At 37.3% G+C, this 19,586-nt stretch overlaps 1 protein-coding gene across 3 annotated transcripts in view; it reads right to left on the bottom strand.

Moving 5' to 3' along the window:
* Positions 1 to 19,586, bottom strand: part of LOC126343024 (MAP7 domain-containing protein 1-like) — a 255,278-nt gene that overhangs the window by 76,803 nt on the left and 158,889 nt on the right. The window lies entirely within an intron of this gene.

Raw genomic sequence — 19,586 nt, 5'->3', positions numbered from 1 at the left:
TCAGAAGAATGATGAAAAGACTGTTAATATTATTATAATTCCACCCATGATTAAGTGTGTTATTGAGCCTCTTGATAAAACAAAATTTGAACAATGTACAGCATTTTTCAGAAAGTTGTTGCACAGTAAAATTGTCGCTAGTTCATTGTCATTCCAGGCTTATCAATGAAATAATATTGTTAAACTTCAGACATTTCTGCATTATCAGTATGCATCACCACATCACGAATCTAATCAAATATGCCTGGTATGCAGAACAACATGCAGAACAATGGCCACAACCATTTCTTACTCTGTTTCAGTTCATCTAGTAATTACTGTGAAGTGTCTAAATGCATTAATTTTTCTTTTCTAAGATGTGCCCGGCATAGCAAAAATTTTTATTTTCATCATCCAATAGAAACTACAATTTTTTTGCGATCACTTCAAGGAATAAACAAGGAACCATTTCATTGCTAGTAAAATATACATTATTCAGAAATTATCATAAGGACTGTACAAGAGGAACTGTTACAAAATATTTAATGTCAACAAATATTATCCCGAATGATGAAAGTAATTTGTAATGTAACATCATATACTGCCTTGATTTTATTTCCTCTGCTAGTCACACGTGTAACAATTACATCTGCAGGCACCATTGGTATGTGGGAGGTATCGGCTTGTTCCGTAGCCTCTTCTCTACAGCTCCAGTTGGTCAGAAGCCTTAACATTGAATGGTTGTGTTATTACAGTGTAAAGTATGGAACCCTGTGCAGACGGTCAGTCAATATGATTTAAGCAATGTGCAGTCACTGAATTCTTGACAGCAGAAGGTGTCATCCCAAAGGAGATTCATCAAAGAATGAAAGCAGTTTACAGTGATTGTGTTGATGTGAGTACCATGCATCATTGGGCGAGAAAGTTTAAAGATGTTGAGGTGGGAACATCTGACCTGCATGAGAAGCACAGAGTTGGACGTCCTGAGACAGTAAGTACTGAATTTCACAAGCAAAATGTTAACATATTGATTCAGGATGATCATCGTACCACTCAGAGAGAAACTGCAAGCACAATTGGCATTTCACAAGAATATTTAGGTCACATTATTGCTTTGCTTGGCTATTGGAAGATCTGTGCACGATGGGTTCCTGAATGCTGACTCCTGAAATGAAAGCGCACAAACTTGAAATTTGCCAGGAATTCCTCTCACGTTATGAGAATGAAGATGCATACCAATGCTGCCAACTATTGAAGAGTTACAAAGGTGGAGGCATTACTTTTCAGTCAACCCTTGCACAGGAACTGCAAGCTATTCCAAAAATGAATGATTTGAGACATTTTTGGTATTTTTCTTAAGTTCTTGAAATTCATGTGCGTGTACTTTGGATTGCTACATCCTCTTGGCACAGCTGTGTCTGCTTATTCGACAAATCATAAGCTATGCAGGGTGGACTGTGCAAACAGCTGTACAAGTGGTTCTTCATGCAATAAAAATGAGTAATTTTACAATTTTGTAAAAAATACTTGCAGTGAGCCTTAGCAGCTAAAGTGATTGACATTGCATTTATTTTGGTGTGTTCTTCATGTTGCATTGAAGCAGCATTTATTTTGGTGTGTTCTTCATGTTGCTTTGAAGCATTCCCTTGTCAGTCAACTTCCCTGAAGGCTCTTCTTCACTGTGGGATTTATGGGACCCCATGTGTGAATGAATGAAGGGAGAGACATCAGTGGAAGTATGTAATCAAAGACATTACTACAAAGATGCTACTATTTTTGACTTCTTACCTTAATATGAAATGTAAGAAGTTGGTGGTTACCAATCCTCTAAAATTCCCTCCACTTAGAAAATACAGACACTAGGAAACATATGTATGAGAGTATGAAAGAAAGGCAAAATCAAGTCCAGACAATCTTGGGTACATAAAACTTTGTTTCCAGCCCATTGCAGAACAAACTCAGTTACTAAACTTTATTAATGGTTTGCACATAAAAATCTCAAATTTTTTGCTCACACTATCCCTCCAGCTAAGTACTTTTGAAATTAATATTACTCCACACATCCCACTCCTTCATTCTATGTTTCTTCTGTTCCTACAAAACAATTTGGTTTGTATTTAGTAATTCAGTATGTAAAGGGAGAAGAAAATCAATAGTCATGGGGGATTGGAATGCAATTGTAAAGGAATGAGTAGAAAAAAGGGTTACAGGAGAAAATAGACTTGGTACTAAGAATGAGAGAGGAGAAAGACTAATTGAGTTCTGCAATAAACTTCAGCTAGTAATACTGAATACTCTGCTCAAGAACCACAAAAGGAGGTGGTATAGTTGGAAAAGGCCGGGAGACATGGGAAGATTTCTGTAACATCATTGTGAGGCAGAGTGTACAAACTCAGATACTGGTTTGTAAGGTGTAGCCGGCAGCAAACATAGACACAGATCACAATTCAGTAGTGATGAAGAATAGGCTGAAGTTTCAGAGACTAGTTACGAAGGATCATTATGCAACAAGTGGGATATGGAAGTACTAAGGAATGAAGAGATATGGTTGAAGTTCTCTGAAGTTATAGTTACTGCGATAATGAATAGCTCAGTAGGAAGTTCAGTTGAAGAGGAATGGAAATTTCTAAAAATTGCACTGACAGAACTTTGGAAAAAAGCATATGTACAAAGAAGGTAACTGCAAAGAAACCATGGGTCACAGATGAAATACTTCAGTTGATTGATAAAAAAAGGCAGTATCAAAGCATTCAGGAAAATTCAGGAAAAAAACCCACCTAGGAATGAAATAAATGGGAAGTGCAGGGAAGCTAAGGCAAAATGGCTGCATCAAAAATGTGAAGATATAAAAAAAGAAATGAGTGTCAGAAGGACTCACTCAGTATATACAAGAGTCAAAACAAACATTGGTGAAATTAAAAGCAATGGTGGCAACATTAAGACTGCAATGGCCATCCCGCTGTTAAATGTAGAAGAGAGAGGAGATAGATGTAAGGAGTACACTGAAGGCCTCTATGAGGGGGGAGACTCGTGATGTGATAGAAGAAGAAACAGGAGTCCATACAGAAAAGATATGGAATCCAATATTAGACTCAGAATTTAAAAGAGCTTCGGAAGACTTAAAATTGTACAGATTGATAACATTTCATCAGAACATTTAAAATCATTCGAGGGGGGAGGGGGGTTGAGGGGGGGGGGTGACAACAAAATGACTGTTCATGTAGTACAGAATGTATGAGTCTGGCAACATACTACTTGACTTTTGTAAAAAAATCACTAACACAATCCCAAACATTGTAAGAGCCAACAGGTGCGAGAATTATTGCACAATCAGCTCAAGAGCTCATGTATTCCGGTTGCTGACAAGAATAATATATAGGAGAATGGAAAAGAAAATTGAGGATGTGTTAAATGAAAATCAGTTTGGCTTTAGTAGAGATAAAGGCACCTGATGCTGCTGTTGATAATAGAAACAAAACTAAAGAAAAATGAAGGTATGTTCATAGAATTTATCGACCTGGAGAAAGCACTTGACCATGTCAAACGGTAAAAGATGTTTGGATTTCTGAGAAAAATAGGGACAAGCAATATGGAAAGATGGTTAATACAAATATGCACAAGAGCCAAGAGGGAGCGGTTGGAGTGGAAGATCAAGAACAAAGTGCTTGGATTAAAATGTTCTGTCAGACAGGGACGTAGCCTCTTGCCCCTACTGTTCAATCTATACATCGAAGAAGCAATGATGAAAATAAAATAAACGTCAAGAGTGGAATTAAAATTCAAGGTGAAAGGATATCAATGATAAGATTCAGTGATGATATTGCTATCCTCAGTGAAAGTGAAGAAGAATTACAATATATGCTGAATAGGATGAACAGTTTAATGAATACAGAATATAGACTGAGAATAAATCAAAGAAAGATGAAAGTAATGAGAAGTTGCAGAAATGAGAACAGTGAGAAATTTAACATCACTATGGGTGAACACAAAGTAGATGTAGTTCAGGAATTCTGCTACTGAGGGAGCAAAATAACCCAGGATGGATGGAGCAAGGGGGACATAAAAAGCAGATTAGCACTGGCAAAAAGGGCATTCCTGGCGTAGAAAAATCTACCAGTATCAAACATAGGCCTTGATCTGAGGAAGAAATTTCTGAGAACATATGTCTGGAGCATAGAATTGTATGTTAGTGAAACATGGACTGTGAGAAAACAGAAAAACAAGAGAATCAAAACTTTTGAGATCTGGGTCTACAGACAAATGTTGATAATTAGGTGGACCAATGAGGTAAAGGAATGAGGAGGTTCTCTAGGGAATCAGTGATGAGAGTAATATATGGAAAACACTGACAAGAAGAATAGATAGGATGGTAGGATATCTGTTAAGACACCAGAGAATAACTTCCACGGTACTAGGAGGAGTTGTAGGGGGGTTAAAACTTTGGAGGAAGACAGGTGCTGGAATACATCCTGCAAATAATTGAGGACATAGGTTTCAAGTGCTACTCTGAGATGAAGAGTTTGGCAGAGGGAAGGAATTCACAGTCCGCCACATTAAACCAGTCACAAGACTGATGGGCTGTGTGGTTTCAGTTGCCTGAGACTGCAGTCGTGTGTGTGTGTGTGTGTGTGTGTGTGTGTGTGTGTGTGTGTGTGTGTGCAGCATCTCTGATGTACAGCGAGTGGCAACTTTCCTTCTCATAATATTGTTCCATTGCAGCCTGGATTTCCAATTGATAATAGAAACATTTGCTTTCTCTTTTCTTTCTTTTCCATTTAAGCAGAATGAGCCATAGCAAAGCATGGCTGGGTACAGTCAGTATCTCATAATTTTTTATTCCATTTGTTGTCCATCTGTTAAGACCCCTTTGCCTCATGATTGAGTAGAGCCAGTGTGGTTTCAGTTGCCTTAGACTGCAGTTGCGTGTGTGAGTTGTGTTTGCGTGAGTGTGTGCTGGTCTGAGTATGTGCATCTATCGTTGACGAAGGCCTTAATGGCAGAAAGCTGTAATTGTTAGAGTATTTTTGTTGTGCCTATCTGTGACTCAGCATCTCTGCTATCTGGTGAGTGTCAACTTTCCTTCTCATAATATCGTAGTATCTATGGGAACATGATATACATCATAATATCCAATCTCTTCAATCTCTTTCCTGTCTCTTTCCATCTCCCACTCCCCCTCTCTTCATCCATTTCCTCGTTCTTCTAGTATCCTAATTGTAAACCGATAAGCATAAATACAAATTTCCTGTTTGCTAACAATGTTTTGCTATTGTATACTTCATAATGTTTCCCTATTATTAAATTTAAATAAATTTATGTATTACATGTATTTAAGAAATAAGTAAATAAAGCTCACGCATATACCAAAGGTAGTTGCATAAAAATTTCAAAGCAATCAGTCAAGAACATTCTGAGATTAACACTTTTGAACAGACCAACAGTTACATTTTTATAATGTTTCCTCTTTTATTACCTATATACCAGATGGAATTCCATTGGATATGTAAAAACACTTGAGTATTTGAATGCAACATTGTGTCAAAATTTCAAAGCAATCAATGAAGAACTTTTGAAGATTAGAGATATTGAAGAAATGAACATCTACATTAGTACTTATACAGAAAATGTAGATATTGCTAATTTCAAATGTCCAAACAGTTTTTACCAATTGCTTTAAAATTTTGACACAATGTTCCATTGGTACACGTGTGTGTTTTTATTTTCTAATTTTTTAAAGGAAAACTTATAAAAAATTTCAAAAGGTTACATATCACATATTAAAGACTTAGGTACCTAAAAATATGCCCTTATTAGAATTCAACATTGTGTCAAAATTTCAAAGCAATCTGTCAAAAACCTTCAGAGATTAACAATTTTGAACAAATCAACATTTACATTTTTATAATGTTTCCTCTTTTATAATATATATATTACATATATACCAGATGGCTTTCCAGTAGGTTTACAAAAATTTGTAATCACTCGAATGCAATCTCTGAGGAACTTTCAGAGGCTGGGGATTTTGAAGAAATGAACATTTGACGATACCTCTGTCATGGCTCGCACTAACGGCTTCTGGGACAGTTTAATAAAGGAAGCTATTGAAATAAAAATTAGCGCAAACACCCTGAATAGAGAAAGTGGCTTGCAGCTCTGCGCTGCATGGGATCCAGCATCGCGCAGTTGAAGAGGGCACATCGAATGCCGACTCAAAACATGCCCATATATGGCAATGTCACAGGCACCAGTGACATCACAGCCAGCAGCTAGCATATATAAGGGTGCACCAACAGCCCACTGGCAGTCATAACACTTGAAAATGGCCAAGGAGTGCTTGGCCGAAAGCTCATGTAGTTTTAAGCAATAGATGCGCTTGGAAACCCAAGAACATTTTACTCAATGTTATTTCTGCAAGACTCTGCATTCATACAATGAACATCCATATTTCTACTAATAAGGGAATTGTGAATGTTCCTAATGAAAAGTCTCCGAAAGTTTTTGAGCCAAGGCTTTGAAATTTTGACACAATGTTGCATTGAAATACTCAAGAGTTTTTATACACCTATGTTTTTTGTATGTAATATATAATTTTCTTATATATTTAATAATGGAAACATTGTTACACAACAATCTCAAAAAGTTACATGCATACACACACACACGCACACACGCACACACGCACACACACACACACACACACACACACACACACACACACCTCAAAACATTCCCAAATTACAATACTATGTTGTGTCAGAATTTCAAAGCAATCAGTCAAGAACTTTTGGAGATGCACAATTTTGAAAAAAACAAACATTTACATTTATATAAATAATTACAAATCAACAATTTTCAGATGTTTTCTTTTGCTTGTACTGTGGAACTCTATTTCTGCCAAATTTCATGACTCTAGATCAACGGGAAGTACCCTATAGATTTTGATGAGCAAGTTTGCGAGTTTCGAGGTATGTGACATAAATGGCAATATCCTTTGACTGTATTGACTTAAAAGGTTAAGTTTTTAACACTTCAGAGGACCACAGACCTTAGTATTTTACATAAATTTCAACTTAATACCTTTACCCATTCCTGAGAAAAAGAGGTCTTAACAGACAGACAACAAAACGATCCTAACCAAGTTCAATTTTTACTGACTGAGGTGCGGAATCCTAAAACTGACCATAATACGTATGAGTGCATTTTTCAACATACAAAAAATTAGAATGGAAACATGATGTTTTATTCTCCAGGCTAAGCAAACATTAAGGGAGGGGAAATCAATGGCTCCTTTTTTCTCACATCAATTCAACCACTGCCAATGGTAACATAAGATTCTTCCACAGTTCAGTGTGTCTGTTGAATGCATCTTGTTAAAACAGAGCATCTGCATGCTTTCCTGAAATCTGATTGTTAAGGAAATGGCTGCCTCATGGGGGATGATGCTGAGAATGCAGCTCATTCAAACTTAAATGCCTTCTGTAAAGTTTCACAGATAGAAGACAATTCCTCTACAAAGCCATCACAAGGGTACCTTTGAAAATCTCTCTCTTAAATACTATGCATTCAATTTTGTCTCTCTATTTGGTTATTTCACTTCAATATATGCTTCACAGATTGTTAAATTTTTCTTCAGTTTGAATTTCATAGTCACAGACAGCTCACTGATTTTGGCTATATGTCCATTAACTGCTGGTATTCTCATGACCATATTGTATAATTTAATTATGAGGCACAGTACTTCATTTACTTCATGGATGAAGACTGATTGTGCATAGTTAATCTTTTGAGGTTAGAAAATATGTCACATCACACTGTTCTTTCAGTTCAATGATATATGTAAAATATGTCCACAAAAGAGAATATATTCATGAGCATCTAAATTAGACACCTTCCATTTAATATTTAATGCCTCCTTCATAATACTGAAAGTGGTAATGTATGGTAGCATGGAGTCCTTAAAACACCAGAAGTGTTGAGGATCAATCCCAATCCATGCCTGATCAACTGCCATTCTCAATTACTGGGAACTGGTTGGAGTTGGGTCCAAGGTTACAGATCTCAGTCTATAGAACCCCATATATTTCCAATAGCACTGAGATCAGGTGACTGTGGAGAGGGGATGCCAAGCAAGCACTCATTTTTTTTATTTTGAAACCATTCAGACAATTTGATTTGAGAGTAATGGTGAGATGCAATGCCTTACTGAAGATACTGATTAGCAAATTAGTGGTGTAGACAAAGAAACTGATGTATGTGATTGAAGAGCAGATTTCGATATGTTGGCTGGAATAACAGGTGCCCCAGTTCATCTTGCGTAAACTTATGAGAGTACCTCCATTAATTACATGAAAGATATGCTTCTGGCAAGTAAAATGCATTTTCTTAGTGTTATTTTATTCGTACTGATGTCCTGCCACTGTCATTTTGTAATGATTCATCAGCCTGTTTGTATTGTTGTACAATACAAGCATCAAATGCATGGTGAGCACAGATAAGTGAGTTGGGTGATGGCTTGTGTACCATATAGCGAGAATGTGGTTTTGAATACTATGGCTACTTACCATTTGTTATTTCATGTCATCAAAATAGGAAGAGTTTTACACACTGCACATTTGTTTACTGTTACAATCCATGCCAAATGACAGTTTTTCCCAGGGCAGTTGACTTTCATCGTATTATTTTTTCCTGAGCTCATAGTTCACTCTCGAGTATGGAAATCCCATTATGCACAATTTGATAGTGTAGCCCATGCACTGGGCTTCTTGATTTGTCCATGACTAAATATACTATAATTACCAGCATATGTCATTATAGAACAAAAACGTACATAAACACAATATACTGACACAATAACGTTTAAATCTGACAACTAGATAACAGGTCATGGTGTAACTGCTATTTGTTTACAAACTCCTGAAGCAGAGCTCTGTAGATCTGGATAGGCAGAAGTTGGCTGACTTCACTCCAATATTGTTTTGTGTTGCTGCTGTAAACAACGACCATCTAATGTCTATGTGGAACATAGCTGTTTTGAACTAACTGCCACGTTGTGCCAAACCAGTAAGCACACGTACAGTGCTAACAATGTATGACAAAAACACAGCTTGTTCTCCCTGCACTGGGTCTCTGCTTAGGCAGCGAGTGTGCTGGGAGTAGGTGGGTAAAGCTTCTTTCATCCACTCCCCACAGTCCCTGATAATTCGTTCAGGATATTGTAATCAAAATATATATGCAAGTCTTTCACACCACCTTTAAAAGCATGGAGTGAATGGTTCTTCACAATATGTCTTATTCATCTCAATGACCTAACATTACAAATTATCCCACAGTTTTGAGACAGAAACAGCACATGCATGCACATATAACGTGTATGCATGCAGGCACTCGCACATGAAAAGAGAGAGAGAGAGAGAGAGAGAGAGAGAGACTTTTCTTGAAAATTAATAACTGGTTATCTGTGAATGGACTGTATCAGATGCAACACATTTAATTCAGTAGTGCAGAAGATCTGACCACATCATTAGAAATAATGTACGAGGATAAATCACCAAATGGAACAGAATATTCCAAATATTAGGTGTTCATACTGACAAGAACCTGAGCTGGAAGTCATATTTTACGCTTATTATTAAACCTGTAACCTTTGTACTATGGATAATGTCAGAATTTGGAGATGAAGATGTCACAAAATTGTCTATATTTATTCACAAATGACTTATGGCATCTTATTCTTGTTTAACACAATGAAAAAGAGGAAAACGTGTGTGTTGCACAAAAATGTGTAATAAGGGTAATATAAGGGTCCGTTCTGAGATCCTGTTGTCCACAGCTCCCTAAACAGTTGGTCATACTGACAACAGCTTCAAAGTATCTTTACTAAGTTTGTTGCCAACAAAACATTACAGCTTAAAAACAACAGTAATATTCTTAAAAATAGTACTAGAGGGGGAAATGAGTTACACTATCCATAACTCAGCTTTAATGTGGTAGAGAAAGGGGTGAAATATTCAGCTAAAAAAATCTTTGACCATGTACCTGGCGAGGTTAATAATTTAACAAAATCATAAAATTTCAGACAAAAGGAGAGAGAGAGAGAGAGAGAGAGAGAGAGAGAGAGAGAGAGAGAGTAAAAGTCTTAAGAAATAATGGGAATTATCAGCATGTTGACGTATTTTTCACTGATACTATAACTTCAAAATGGACTATTTCTGTGGGCTATTGGGTGGTTAGAATATGATCCAGCAAACATACAGATAATTAACTAGCTAACTGTGTCATTAGAACAAGTCATAATGGATTGTTACTATGCGTTGCACGTATAGCTTCTAATAAGTATCTTTGCTTGTAAATAAGTTTTTCAACATTCCTGAAGACACTCTTGCACAGCAGACCTGATTGAATCCAATTTGTGAATGAATGATGTAAACATATGCAATTACTGTATGGTGATGATGCCATCCCCATATTCCATAAAGTCAGAAGATTGGGGCCCTTTTGCTCACTCAAAATCATAGAAAAAATTTCCCTAACCACAGTGTCTTTGTCAGAAAACCCTCAGTTGACAAGAACATTGCCTGTAAAGGTGAGAAAAAGGGTTCACCAAAGAATTTTAATTTTGCAAAGTTTCTATAGGATGCACAGTCAAGTGCAGCAGTTTTTTGATTGGCGGCAAAAATAAAGAAATTTCAATGAACAGCTGATTTGTGCTTCAATGGACCCTGTAAGCAGGGTGATTTAGCTAAGCTGTTCTCTTTAAATATTTCCAGAACCATTTAAGATATTGTAATTGTATTGTTAACCAGATAAATTTTTTGAAAGTCCTCCTAAATAATATACAGTACCTTGTCATAGTTTTGTTAACTATGGAGGTATTAGTATTAGCTTAACTTTTAACAGAACTATAGTAGTTTATGATGTTACTATTTAGATCTCAAAGAGAAGAATTCAACTGCATTTCACATTCCAAAACATGATACATATTCTCAAAGAATATTTAGAACTTTGGATTGTCTGTTTTGGACATAAAAGCATTGCTGTCTTATATAGAATCTCCTGGTTTCATACCCACATAAATAAATGTGTTACATTAGAGGAGGAAGGGAAAGTGCTGCACAGCCACAATACTGGTGTAAAAGGTGTGCAGATGCATTAGCTTTTTACTCTGTCTCTCCGGTTCACATGTGCTGATTGCTGGCAACTACGAGGGTGGTGGGGGGGTGGGGGTGCACAATGGGTTGCGGTAGGGAAGTGTTTTCACAAACTAACAGAAATTAAGATTTTTTTCTTCATTTGAAAAATACAAATAGAGCAAAACCAGAATATCTGAATGGAATGAACAAAGGTGTCCTGATGGACAGTGTCCAAGAAACAGAATGGCAATTCAGGGGATGTGTAAAAAAATTGTTACTGGAAGGCCATTGGAATGCAATGCAAAGGTTAAGGGGCATACTTGCTGTGAGTAGTATGAATGTAATAGGTGTTAGCCAGCTGTTGCTCATAACGTGCATGTTAGCTCCTGAAAAATTGTAGCTGCAACTTGAATAAGTCAGTCCAGCATTGTTTGCATTTTGCAAGCAGACAGCTTCCATCCACATTACATGCTACTTCAACAACTGATTATCATCACGGGTTACAGAAGACTCACTGTACTTAGTTTTTTGGTTCTCATATGACATCAGGAGAATAGGTTCTTTCTGCAAAGAATCCCATTCCTACTGATAAAGCAACCTTTACAAACCATGGAAAACTGCATGTAAAAAATATGCTATACAGAGCTACTGAAAATGTGCGCTGGCTGAGGCAGGTTGAATGTTTGAGGCAGTGGGATGTAAACATTAGGTGTGGTATTTTTGGAGACGATGTATCTGGTCTTGACTTCATTGAAGAAACCTTAATGGGTAGTAGATATGCACAGCTCCTTACAGAAATCTACAAGCTGTGTTAGAGGAAGTATCATTTAAAATATGAAGGGGGATTTGGTACCAGCATGATGGGTGCTCAGACCACTACTTGCTTATGGCTAGCTAAGCACTCACTCACTTCTTTTGTGGTCGCTGAGAAGGACATAAAGGCATTATCAGTTGTACTGAACATTTGGCTGATTTTCAGTGAGATTAATGAGTTTGAAGGTTATCTTTAAACTATCCAGAAATCCTTGCGCCATTAACTGCATATATTTATTGCAGTAATAATTTCCAACACCTGATGACATAAATGGAAGTTTTTGGAAGTGCCAATGGCCACTTTCTTTTGTGACAATATCTGTTACTGTCAATGACATAATTGCATCTTCATACAAAGGTATTATTTAAAAACATTTATACCTCAATTTCTTGTTTTACAAAACTATTCCATGTGACAGAAACAAAGCAGAAGTGTAAAATGTAAACTTTCACAGCCGAAATTGTCACAATTAGTAAAATATTCTGGTCTATTATGACACAGTCAAATGGGTTTCACTTTAAAATCTGACATTTTGCCTGCATCTGTGGAGAACATTTTCAAGGAGCATTGAATGTCCAATTCACACCCTGGCTCACTACTGACTACAGCATCCATGCAGTGGTGTGATACATGTTTTGAATATGTGGGTGCAATTGGCCATCATCCACTGTTATTATCATCGCATGGTGGAAGACTGGTACACACCTTCTGCAACACTGGATCCAAATTTCATTCGATTTCACACATTCCTCCTTCCTATTGAAATTCCTGGGGTGTTTCAAAATCTCTAAGGCCTCTGTGTAGAGCCTTTCATGGTATCCACTTGTGGCCACCAGTATTTGAGTGCTATCAAAATGAATGTGGTGGTCTCCTGTCTGTAAAGGACATTCTGCAACAGCTGATCTGTCAATCTCACGTCTTCTGCAATTGCCTTTGTGCTCTTTGAGTCATTTTTTGACATTTCTTTTTGTAGTACCCACATATGCCTCCCCACAACAACATGGAATCCTATAAATTCCAGCTTTTTCTAGCGGTTGGTGAGCATACTTGGCCAATTTCAGGTAATCTTGTATCTTCCGTGTGGGTGTGTAGATTACCGCAAGATTCCGCTTTTTCAAGATTTTTCCTATGCAGTCAGTCACATCCTTAACGAGTGGCAGGAAAACTTTCTATTTCACTGGTGCTTGAGCATTGCTATGATTGGATGCTAGTGCTGCAGAAGATGTGAACCAGTTTCCACCATAGGATGATAGTAACAGCAGATGACGGCACTCAACAACAGTCAATTGCACTCGCGTATTCAAAACATGTGATGTCACGCCACTACGTGGATGCTCACAGAAGCTGAATTTTGTTGTAGGCAGTAGCAAGCCAGGGTGTGGCACAGACATTCAACAAAGCTCTTTTTTTTTTTATCATAAGGCTACGGCCACACGTCGGGCAGACCTGCAGTCAATGAGGATGATAGGATGATGATGAGGGCAGCACAACACCCAGTCCCTGGGCAGAGAAAATTCCCTGACCCAGCCAAGAATCGAACCTGGGCCTAGAGGATTGACAATCCATCACACTGACCATTCAGCTACCAGGGGCGGACAACAAAGCTATGATCCCCCTTGAAAATGTCCCCTGTAGATGGGGACGAAATGTCGGGTTGAAATCCATTTGACCACAACATAATAGCCCAGAATATTTTATAAACTGTGAAAGCAGAAGTGTTAACTGGTCAGTCATTCTTTGACAACCTGTCCTTTACCTTCCAGTTGGTAAGATGGTCACCCAAGAGTGATTATTATTTTTTAAACTAAATATTTCTCAACGGTTCTGAATTTGTAAGTAGACTCTCTTAGACATGTAAAGGTGGAGTGTCTCATCAGCCATACACAAACACAAACTTCCACAGAAGATAGCAATATGTTTGTTATTCAAAACAAATCCACACTAATATCCAGGAACAAACAATGGAAACTCCAGGCAGGAATATCAACAATGTACAAAAAAATAGATTGCTACTTACTGTAAAGATAACATGCAACATTGCAGACAGGCACAATTAAAAGACACTTACCACAAGCTTACCACACAGGCAAGCACACCTCGTGTACAGGACGGCCAACTCCTATTCTGACCTGAGCTGCAGGAATTGGTGCTCATGTGCGCGTGTGGTGTGCATGCTTGTGTGAATGAATTATGTGTGTTTCTTTTTTTCTGACAAAGGCTAAGGATAGAAAGCTTATGTGTACATGTCTTTTAACTATGTCTGGCAGCAACTTACTGTATTATTTTTGTGGTAAACAGCAATCTATCCTTTCCTACATTACTAATATCCATAAACCTGTTTATCAGAATTTGGAGAGTAAAATGAGGTTGATTTAATCTCTCTGAGTTACACAACATTTACAAGAGAAATTATGAAGGCTATCCATAAATTAACCTTCAACTGACTATTAAAAATAAACACATTCTTGCAGTTTCACAGTGCTTGCACAGTTGGAAAAAAGAGACTTTGAAGGTCACATTGCATCAGTCAGCTCTCTGGTGTTTTGATCAGAAGCAGGAGACAATGCCACCAAGATTTGTTGTTAATTGCGTCACGTGTATGGGGGATGAGGTTATGAGTAATTGGGTTGTAAGTGAGAGAGGCAGAAAATTTAAGACTGGTTGCACAGATGTGCATGATGAAAGTGGTTTAGGAAGACATTCAGATGAAACCGATGAATTTGTGCAATATGTTGACAAAATAGAAGAGATCGGGTCACAATTTCTGAACATTCTGAAGATGTGCCTCAGATTTCAAGGACAACTCTCTTGAACACAGGCACAGAGATGTTTGATTACCATAAGTTTTGTGCACAATGGATACTAAAATCTGTAGCCGATGTTCACAAGATTGGAAGAATGAGTTTGGCTTTGACATTCCTCCAGTGCTATCATGAAGATGGCAGGAATTTCTGAACATCAGCATGAGTCTGGAAGAGACATGTACTTGAATGCTGAATCTAAGGAAAAGTGATATATGCACACTCATTCCCCCAATAAGCACAAAAAATTCAAGCAGATGCTTTCAAAACACAAAATGATGATTATAGGTGCTTGTATTTGAAAAGGAATTTTGACAAAGGGATTTAATGAGAGTAACGTGTGTTTATTGTGAGACTCTTGTGAAATTCTGAAGGTAAATCTATAACATGTGGCACATGATGATTACTAAATGAATAACTTTCCTTCATTACATTATTCAATAAGAAGTCTGTAAATGTATGTGTATACAAATTGGCTTATTTTAAATAGGTCTAAACTTGGCCCTTACTCTTTGCCTTTAAATATGTCTGCTTGTGTCTGTGTATGTGCGGATGGATATGTGTGTGTGTGTGTGTGTGTGTGTGTGTGTGTGTGTTTGTGTGTGTGTGTGCACGCGCGCGAGTGTACACCTGTCCTTTTTTCCCCCTAAGGGAAGTCTTTCCACTCCCGGGATTGGAATGACTCCTTATCCTCTCCCTTAAAACCCACATCCTTTCGTCTTTCCCTCTCCTTCCTGAAGAAGCAACCATCGGTTGCGAAAGCTAATAATTCTGTGTGTGTGTTTGTGTGTTTTGTTCATGTGCCTGTCTGCTGGCGCTTTCCCACTTGGTAAGTCTTGGAATCTTTGTTTTTAATAAACTTGTAAATACTTTGACATGTCCTATATCAAGGTAAAAAGAGATCTATGGATGAATAATGCTGCCGCCGCTACTGCTACTTCTAGAACAGCAACAACTACTAACAACAATGTATGACCCCAGAAGGTACAACTCAGGCTTTTGGGCTGGATGATTTTTCTATATCCTTCCTAAAGTCTTGGCACCAAGCAACCTTCATTGCTTCCACAGGATGAAGGCCTAGCTGACTACTCAGCACTTCACAACTGACACTGAACTCAAGGAGCTTCCTGGCTCAGGCGCAAGGTGGTACTATTCTCTGATTAAGGGATAAAGAAGCTGGTTTCACAGTAAAAGATGTGTTTGAATTTAGGTGTGGCCACATGGAGAAGTAATATCAACAAGTAAGAACAGCTTGTATATTTTAAAAAATTATCTATTTTTTCCTTTTTTAAAATACAATCATATGTTAATTTAGGAATAGCCCCTACAGCATAATTCCATTTGAAAAAACAAGTTTATATGGATATCTCTGTAATTAAAATAGCTCTGATAAGAGACAAAACATAAGTGCACAAAGTTGATAAGCACACATTGTGCTAAAAACTGCATACCATTCATGCCAGTCTATGCAGTAGAGATATGGGATGCAACAACATGAAAAAATTCAAGTACATCACTAATACTCCATGGAAAAAAAGCAGTCAGAATTACTTGTGGTGACAAATCCAGCGAGCCACATAGTTGCTTGTTTACTGAATTCAGTGCGCTTGTATGCACATGAGCACATGCACCCATGCACATGCTCGCAAGCACACACACTTGCAAAAACAACAAAACCAAACTTGCATTGTGACCTGCACTTAAACAAAAACAGAGCACTAATATACGAAAAAAGTGCACTTCAAGCTGGTCTGAAGATGGCCAATGACTTGTCTTGAAATCACATGCTCCTTCTTACTACCACTTTAAACAAATTCTAACAGAAAATACATTTTTTGTCTAGAAGAGTTCCTTGTCTTCATATTAAATAAACAGAAAGTTTCATTTTTTCTGATATTTTAGTTTCATGAAGTAACTTCCAACAAATCTGCCATAATAAGAAAGTCCTTGTACATTAAGAAATGTAAAATACAACACTAAACATGGAACCTGCATATTTACTTTGGAAAACTGTTAGTGTGTAAATTCTAAATTTTAATATCTTACCAGATGCCTTCAGCAGAATAATCTGTATGACATCCTGAAAATGAATTATATTAGGGACTGTATTTATTGAAACTGTATTTATTATTTGATGTACAATAATAATAATAATAATAATAATAATAATAATAATAATAATAATAATTATTATTATTATTATTATTATTATTAAATATTGCCAATAGAGTTGCCTCAGTGGATAAATTGGTTCCCTTCAGATCACCAAAGTTAAGCACCATCAAGTGTGGCTAGGACTTGGATGTCTGACCATCTGAGTTGTGCACTGTCAATGAACAGGTTGTACTCTTCCCTTGTGATGTCAATTGAGGAACTACCGTATTTACTCGAACCTAAGCCGCACTTTTATCCTGGTTTTTGTAATCCAAAAACCTGCCTGCGGCTTAGAATCGAGTGCAAAGAAAGCGGAAGTTCTGAAAAATGTTGGTAGGTGCCGCCACAACTAACTTCAGCCGTTGAATATATGTAGTGCTACACAGGCATGCTTTGCAGGCACAAAGATAAATACTGGTGCCTAAACCTCTGCATCAGTAAATAAATTAAAAGAAAAGGTAGAAGAACGTAAACATTATGCCATGTATTCTTTTGTGTTTGCTGCTATCTCATTTAAATCCTCTCTGCCTAATTAACTACGAAACTAGAGTGACACAACAGCAAACGAGGAAGAATATACATATCATGTCATGTTTATATTCGTATTATTCTTATGCTGAATAGTGATACAGTCAGAAATAAAGCAAGGCAACTGACTAGATTTTAAAATCTAAGATGACTCTAATTTGTGTGCTGAATGTAATGTACTAAAGAGGCGTCTGCGAAGAGTTTCGAATGAAGAAAAATTTTCGCTAAACTCTCGTTCAGAACATCTTCTATCATATGCAATCTATTATTTGGTTTTTGTTGATCATTATCATAGAAAGCCGCAGTGTTAGTAACAACAAATAGCAGTCTTGCCATTGTTTCGCTTATAAGACAATTCCTCTCTCTTCTTTTTATTGTAGCCGTGGTAGTGCGCACAAAAGCAAGCTATGCCGCTAGCGGTGACAGGTCGTAAGCACTCATTATCAGAATACGACAAACAATGCACGACACATTAAAATAATGCAGTTTCAGCTTAGAGTGACGTAAACACCTACAACAAAGAGAACGACACTTATCAGATAAAAGCAAAATAAGCAATCGATTCAAACCAAACGAAGCACATGAAAAAGGAAGGGTACCCATACAAATAAGGACGGAGAGCCTGACACACAGCAATGGTTACTTGGTAAAGCTTAACTGTTAAGCTTACGACTCGAACCAAACTACTGTAGCTGTATCTTCATCTAATCGACCTAAATTGTGTCTCATGTTACAATGGACCAACTTTGTTTCGATTTGGAGGTGTGGTCTAAAACTTTTCTCTCCCCTTGAATTTCGAGTCTCAAATTTCAGGTGCGGCTTAGATTCAGGAAAAATTTTTGATTTTGAGTCTCATTTTTCAGGTGCGGCTTAGATTTGAGTGCAGCTTAGATTCGAGTAAATACGGTACTTGATTGAGAAACAGAAGCTCCAACTCATGAAAACTGACAACAGTCATGAGAGTGGTGTGATGACCCCATTCCCCTCCATATCTGTATCCAATGTTGCCTTTTGAGCTGAGGGTAATACAACACTCTGTCAGTAATATTTGACCTTCTAAGGCGAGTTTGGGTGGAGAGTTTTATTACAAATTGCTTATTCTTTTGGCAGTTCTTCATTTCCAGCAGCATTAAAAAAAAATTCTACACTTGAGTGAGCACTCTATTAAAACAATCTGCAATTTTTTTGCTTTACCTGAACTCAGTCTCTCATACTTTTCTGCATTTCAAAGGAAATGTTCTTACTGGAAGAGGTTCCTTTGCAAAGATGCTGATTAGAGGAAATTTTTTCCATAGTTCTAAGTGTTTAATAGGTGCACAGTTAAACTGAACCACATGGTATGCATCCCCACTCTTCTAATAACAGAGTGAGGAACTTACACCTACCTTCTAAGTGAATGCTGCCTACTTTTATCAGGTAAACAGTACATAAAAAATATGATGATGTGTAAGGTGATCACCGACTACACAATGGTGCTCATTTGAACACTATTTTTACTGCACAGAGGGTAGAGTAGACATTCAAGTGTGTAATTCTGTTATTCTGTTTATGTGTACATGTCATGACTATCATTAGTTTTTAGAGCTGAAGAGGTACTTCATTTGATTATAATCGTCAGATTCAGTATCGGCTGACAATTTGTTGAAGAGAATAACTTAAAGATGCCCATATATCACATTCAAAGAACTTATCTTTAGCATGAAAACATGACTGGGGTCAAAGTTGTCTAGTAACCTATTTTGACCTTTCAAATGCATTAAAACTTAGGTGGCATTAAAAATTGTGTCTCAGAATAAAATATTGCATAGCTACTTTCCTGACTCTACATCTCAATTTTCTCAATATCATTCAGCTAGTTACTTCTCTCACAGATTATTCACGAACTTTTACCTCACTGAGTGAAATTGCTCTTGTCAGCCTATTATTAATGGGACATGCCAAGGACTCTTTCAGATGGACAGATAGGTAGACTGAGAGAGAGAAAGACAGACAGAGAGACACACATTCACATATGTGCATACAGACAAACAAACATACACACATACACGTATGTGTGCACACACACAAACAAACATACACACATACAAGTATGTGTGCGCAAAAACACACACACACACACACACACACACACACACACACACACACACACACACACACAGAGGGAGAGAGAGAGAGAGAGAG

The sequence above is a fragment of the Schistocerca gregaria genome, chromosome 1, assembly GCF_023897955.1.
Source record: "Schistocerca gregaria isolate iqSchGreg1 chromosome 1, iqSchGreg1.2, whole genome shotgun sequence".
Lineage (NCBI taxonomy): Eukaryota > Metazoa > Arthropoda > Insecta > Orthoptera > Acrididae > Schistocerca > Schistocerca gregaria.
This window is presented reverse-complemented; position numbering and strand designations above follow the sequence as displayed.